Source organism: Hyaena hyaena, unplaced genomic scaffold (genome assembly GCF_003009895.1).
Source record: "Hyaena hyaena isolate Hyena2069 unplaced genomic scaffold, ASM300989v1 scaffold_61, whole genome shotgun sequence".
Classification (NCBI taxonomy): domain Eukaryota; kingdom Metazoa; phylum Chordata; class Mammalia; order Carnivora; family Hyaenidae; genus Hyaena; species Hyaena hyaena.
Genome location: NW_024080693.1, coordinates 1,900,687 through 1,907,400, shown reverse-complemented (window position 1 = coordinate 1,907,400; position 6,714 = coordinate 1,900,687). Strand labels below are relative to the sequence as shown.

The following is a 6,714-nucleotide window of genomic DNA, read 5'->3' as shown; positions in this document are numbered from 1 at the left end:
GGCTGGGAACAAGTTGGTCTTCTCAAGTTTCAACTAGTTCCGTGTCTCATTCAGTTTACAACCAGTGATCACCTTGGCAACTCACTCACTGCTCTACCCTTAGCTCTCCCCAAGTTTGCACAGTGCTCCAGTGTAAGTTGTCAAGTACACACCACGTATGAGCAGACTCCCTGGTCACTTCCTATGATACTTGTTAGAAGCAAAACCTTTAACCTTGTTCACTAATTAACAATCACAAAGTGGAATAATGAGATATGTGGAGATAGGGATCCAGTTATCCAGGTCATTTCTCATCTGGAGACAGAATCGGATTCCCATGAGTAGGCGCGGGAGAACTGTGTAAGCAAGTTTCCTATCTGCAACACCAAATCTTACTAGGACTGGTTCATTAAATCGTGGTAACTAACATTCTGTGGCAAATGGAAGGTGCTCAAAAGAGTTCAGTGGGATGACCACAAGTTCAATGGAACTACCTCTGAATGTCTTTGCATTCCTCTGACTTAGAAATGTTCGCTGTAATTTCCTGGAGAGTTCTCACACAGGCAAGGAAACTACTGAGGTTTTGCTCCACTGGCTCTTTGAAGTTGTCAAGGTTTTCCTGTTGGATTTTGTGTCTCATACCTTCTCTGCCTTCAGGAATGCAGGTTCTAATTCTTTCATTAACATTACCATCTGATTGTAATGGTTTCTTTCTATTGGTTCTGCCTCTTCCTGCTACTTCAGTGTATGGAGGAAGAGTGTCAGTCAGCAGTTTGGCTATATCATGTGCAGTAACAAACAGCTCCAAACCTCAGTGAAGCTCCAAACCTTCTCACCCTACATATCCATTGTGGGGCACCTGGGGGCTCAGCTCATCATCACTACTCTAAAATGTACGCTGATAGGGTGGCCACCATTGTGAACATTGCCAGTCATCAAGGCAGCTGGAAAATGGTGCTCTGGAGGCACATGCACAACTAAATGCTCTAGGATGGGAGTGACACATCCGTCACACACGATTCACTAGACAGCACCAGTCACTGGCCACACCCTTGAGCCAAGAAGTTCTATCTAAACTCTCCTGCAAGAGGGACATGGGAAATAGCTGGTGCACACTGGAAAAGAATACCACAGAAACTTCAGACAAACCAACTGATCTTCCTCCTCTTCTTTAGAAGTTCCTTACTTTCCCTAGATTACAATTTCTCCACTTTGTGTCTGCACTCTTCCCTGATCAAATAACTCTCTGACTTCTGTCCACTTTCAGATCCATGAACATCACAGGTATTGCTAAAGAAAACTTTCTCTTCGGTTATAAACTAAGATTATACGTATAGCTCAAGGAAAGGAAAGAAATTTGCACATTGTTTGTTCTCATTTTCCCCCTTTCATGTATTTCTGGTTTTCCTTATTTTTTTTCCTTCCACCCTGCCATGGTAGTCTTCTATTCAGTCTCTCTTATTGAAAGAAAAAATTGCACACCACTTTATTTTTTCTTCTTCTTAGCTCTTTGGCCCAACCAGCAAAGGAGTCTGTGGAATAGCCAAATGCTAACCTGGCTGGTTTCCCAACCCCCCAATTGAGGTGAATTTGTATCCTGAGATACAGTAATGAGAATTACCGACCTGTCTGAACAGTGACTAAGTTTTGCTAGATAGTTCTCCCACTTGATAAGCGAAAGCCCAGCCTGCTGCAAAACCCTCTAAATGTATCTGGAAGTCCCCAAGGGCTATCTCAATGAACAAGTCCAATCCATTGGGCTTGCTCCCTTCCTACTCCTCCTGGCCCACCTAGTGAGTCCAGACCCAAACCCGCTGCTGTATAGTTCCCAATGTACCAAACAGTCCAGTGTTCTCTGTGAAGTTGGATGGAATGCTTCCCTCCCTCTGTATTTTACTCTGTTCACCACAGAACCAAAACAAGGCTGCTTATAACCTTGGTGTGTATGCCAACCCATAAAGACAGAGCCAAATGACCAACACCATGGTGTCCTCAAAAGGATTGAGACTGTGTCAGGCTACAACCCCTAGGATGAGTTCTTCTCTCTCTCTCTCTCTCAAACAGATTACCCAAGGCTAGCCATGACCCTCACCAGCCACATCTGAAGTCCAGCCAAAAACCTAGCTACCACCTCTACATTTTGGCCAAGAACACCACAAAAAACATGGCCCAACAAGCTCAGTAACACATTCCTGAGCATAAGGCTGAAAGAATGCCAGTGCTCTAGGTGAAAAGCCAGTTAGGGAGGGGATGGGGTGAAGAAGCCAGTCCACAGAAGATTTGGGCGACGTGGGGAGACACTGACTTCTAGGCCCAGGCGACCACTGAGAGGGTAACGCAGAGGCCTTGGGAGGTCGACGACCCAGCCCTGTACCCGCCCAAGACCGGGATACCCCGGGCCGCTGGGGTGGGTACCTTCGCGCCCGCCCAGCCCGAGTGCCCCGGGATGCCCATGGGCGGGGCCTAAGCATCGCCCCGCCCTGCCGCCCGCCACTCGGGTCACCTGACCTGCCCGCAGCTCACGTGATCCGTCCCCAGCGCCGCCATTTTGGAGCTCCGGATGAGGAGGGGAAAAGCGGGGGAAAAGAGGGAAAAGAGCTGGGAGAGAGGTGGGAGAGGACGAGGGCGAGGGGACGGCCGGGCTCGTAGCCGGCCAAAGGAGGCTCGCGGAAGCAGCAGCCGCCGCCCGACCGCAGGTACAGCGCCCCGGGGCCGCCCCTCCGCCCGCAGGTAGCGCCGCCGCCGGCCATGTGCGTCCTCCCCTCAGGCCTGTACCGGCGCCCGCTTTCTAGTCAGCGGGCCGACACCGCCCGGGGCTCGCCACTTGCCCCAAGTTCCGCGTCCCTTTCCAGTGCTCTGCGCAGCCCACGGCGAGGCCTGCGGAGACCCCTGGCTTGCCCTGCCGCGGGGGGTGGGGGGGGACCTGCCGCCCTCCGCATACTGTCACCAGCCTGGTCTGCAGGCGGGCCTGCCGAGGCGTTGCTTCCTTCTCCGCTGCAGTTGTGAAACCGCTTAGGCCAGCCGCGGTAGAGCTCACGGCGGTGTCGTCACCGCATCTCTTGATTACTTTCCTCAACCCGCGATCGCCCCAGCCCTGTAGCCAATTCTTGGTGTAGGAAAAGCTAGTCCAGAAAATCCTAGCCTTCTGACCCTATTAGGAACCTTTTGGATGAACTGGTCTCCCAGAGATCCCTGAGATGAGTGGGAAAAGCTCCTACTTTTTAAGACCTACGGGCGTCCGGAGGGAATGGTTTGTGTGGGAGGCTTGGATGATTAATTAGGCGGAGGCCATCATCCCAACCCGTGGGCGATCTTTTTAGTTACTGCGGTGGGCCGTAATTTACTCTCAGCCTGCATCGCGTTTATCAAGCAGTCACTGGATTTATCACCTGCTTGAGCTTGTACTTTCTTCAGTACTCTGCTTTGACTCAGTGTTTGGGTTGCGTTATTGATTAAAAGAGAAAGCCTGGCCCTTCATTCCTTTACCTCACCAGCCCATTTAACATTAACTCGAAGGGAGGACCAAAGACGTGCTTTCTGCCCTGGCAACGAACTATTTACTTAACCGTGATCGATAAGATAGCTGCATTCTAGGTGAAACGAATAGGCATTATTTGATTTGTTAGATTCGTCCTAGCTAGCATAGGAAACAGCAAAGAAATGTAAGACCAGGGCAGGAAACTGCGTTAGAAGATATATAGGTCAGTCTCCTGTGTCCTATCTTTTCTTGCCCACGGTGCTTGCAGAATCATCTTTTAGATGCTTTTTTTGGTTAAGATTAAAATAACGATATACAAGGTATTGTTACTTATTCATTAGAAAGGGATATCAGTAAAACCAGTAGTATTTTGAATCAATTAGATAAATTCTGAGCTAAAATAAAATATCACAATTATTGGGGGAAGTTTCTAGAGCAATTTTTTTTTCTAACTTGTACAAAGTAGTAAAGTCTGCTTGCTAGATAAACTATGTAAATTTGCAACACACGATTGGGTTGCATGACCCTTCCGCTGAATGTCTTTTTGACATAGAATATTGCGAAATTTTTCCCTGCCAAAAGAAATCATTACTTCGTTTCACCAGGAAAGAAATGTTTGATACTATGTACTTTCATTCTTGGCCACAGCTGAATTCTGAAGATTGGTCCAAGGGACTGTGTTAATTTCAGAAAATTGATTTGAAAGACATTGGCTCTGCCACTTAACAGCCATGTAACCTTGGGTAAGTCACTGAAACCACAGTGAAGGTTTCCTTATTTGTAAAATCGTGTAACACCTACCTGGCCTGTTCCAAAGAGTTACAAAGATCAAACAGAATAAATGTTGGATATGGTCTAGCTTTAAGGGGCTGTTATTCTTTTCAGTAATGATTGTACGTATTTGTCCTCATCAAGATGTAAGAAAGAAATTGGTATATTAAGAAAGGGGATTTAGGGGCACCTGGGTGGCTCAGTTGGTTAAGCGTCTCACTTCAACTCAGGTCATGATCTTGTGGTTTGTGGGTTCGAGTCCCGCATCAGACTCCGTGCTGACAGCTCAGAGCCTGGAGCCTGCTTCAGCTTCTGTATCTTCTCTCTCTGCCCCTCCCCTGCTCACATTCTGTCTCTCTGTCTCTCTCAAAAATAAACATTAAAAAAAAAGAAAGAAAGAAAGATTTAGAACCAGTAAGGTCTGGATTCCAGTTCTGAAACCAGTTATTGCTTTATATCTGTGATCCTCAGATTCCTCACCTGCAAAAAAGAGGTCAGTATTACCAGAAATTACATAAATAACACCAAGTATACATTGGCACTGCCCCCTGGATGGTGAGCACTTCAAGGGCAGGATTCCTTCTTGCTTATGCATGTAGTTCCCAGCACGGTGCTTGCCACATTATAGGTGCTCAATAAATGTTAAATCTTAATATTGGTCAATGATAGACCCTATGTGTTCATGGTCTGCCAAATTAGCTGCCAAATTAGAATACTCTCCTAGGCTAGATGCCAGCTAAGAAATCTTAGATTATAAAATTCATGTACTTGTGATATTTATACTATTTTTTTTTCTTAGTGGCAGTTAATCACATTAAGCTAAGGAGATTTTAATTCAAATGAATCCTAGCTGACATTAGTAAGATAATCATCTTGAGGTGATTTCTTTGTTAACAGTTTACAATTCAGGGACGTGAAAGTTCATATCTTTGTCTAGTTGGGAAAGAACAAATTCTTAGTCTGAAAGAAAAGGTTCTTTGTAACATTGAACTGCCTTTGCACATGCACAGAAAATTATAGCCTTTCTCCAGTCCTACTCAGGCCCACATGAATTGTTCAACTTGATTTTACTTATGATAACCATACTCTATAACTGAAAGGAACTAATTAGATGTACAAAGAAACCTAGTAGTAAATTATAAGGAAATAAAGACAACTGAAATAATTTGGTTCTTTTCTTGGAAAAGACATTAATTATAAGCTTTTGCCTTTAAAATACAGGTCTCTGCCACTTTTTGACAGTTTGCTTCCTGCCATTTTGTGCTTTTTTTTTTTTTTTTTTTTTTTTGAGAAAGAGAGAGCATGAGAGGGGAAATGGGGAAGAGAGAAAGAGAATCTTAAGCAGGCTCCATGTTCAGCATGGANTTTTTGAGAAAGAGAGAGCATGAGAGGGGAAATGGGGAAGAGAGAAAGAGAATCTTAAGCAGGCTCCATGTTCAGCATGGAGCCTGACGCAGGGCTCTATCCCACAACCCTGGGATCATGACCTGAGCCAAAGTCAAGAGTCAGATGCTCAACCAACTGAACCACCCAGGTAGCCCCTGCCACTTCACTTGTATGAAAAACCTACAATAGTACCTATTTTCTCTAACTAAAAGAAATCTTTAGATTTCACTTTTACACAAAAGGCAAAAATAGTTTTCAATGTTTGTTTTGCAGCGAGCCATTAATAGAGGCAGCACGTAACCCAGGCAGCAAGAGTGGCCCTACCAAGCTCCTTTCCTGCCCAGGCACCGTACTCGGAATCTCCACTCCAAGACGCCAGAGCTTTGAACTGTGTCTGTGAGCATCTGCGCTTTATCTCATTTTATTGTGTACCTTCGTTAGCAAGATGTGTTCTAAAATATCAGAAAAGCATAAGGTTACTTTTTGGTTTTTTCCCCATAAATAAATGCTAATTCCTTCCTCACTTTACATCATTTAAGCTTCTGAAAGATTTTATAGGAGGGCTCTACTTTCAGATGGCCAGAGAAACCTGTCCTGTTATCTAGGAAAGATTTGAGACTCAGTGGGAAATATTATAGAACTCTCCTGGTTTGGGATACAACTTGTATTTATTTATTTGTAATAGTTTGATACATTTTGTCTAATGTGGTTATGTCTGAAGATTCCAAGTAAGAAGATTCCTACTTTGGTGATGCATCTAGTCTTTACTCTTTTTTTTAATGTTTTCTTTTTTTTTTTAATTTTTTAATGTTTTTTATTTATTTCTGAGAGAGAGAGAGACAGCGTGAGAAGGGAAGGGTCAGAGAGAAAAGGAGACACAGAATCCGAAGCAGGCTCCAGGCTCTGAGCCAGCTGTCAGCACAGAGCCCAATGCGGGGCTTGAACCCACGAACCATGAGATTATGACCTGAGCTGAAGTCGGACGCTTAACCAACTGAGCCACCCAGGCGCCCCTAGTCTTTACTCTTTCTGTAGACCTTCCTGTTCAGCCATGTTGATCTTTTCACTAACTGCTAGACAGAAGGTTTATTCTCACTTAG

General features: G+C 45.0%; 1 protein-coding gene across 3 annotated transcripts in view; it reads left to right on the top strand.

Moving 5' to 3' along the window:
• Positions 1–2,560: 2,560 nt before the first annotated feature.
• The window catches only part of ZNF507 (zinc finger protein 507), a 44,416-nt gene continuing 40,262 nt past the window's right edge, over positions 2,561–6,714 (top strand). For all 3 annotated transcript variants that reach the window (XM_039231931.1, XM_039231930.1, XM_039231932.1), the window contains exons 1-3: positions 2,561–2,675; positions 4,106–4,200; positions 5,888–6,010. The gene's annotated coding sequence lies outside the window, so the exon portion shown is untranslated. The remainder of the gene's footprint in view (positions 2,676–4,105; positions 4,201–5,887; positions 6,011–6,714) is intronic.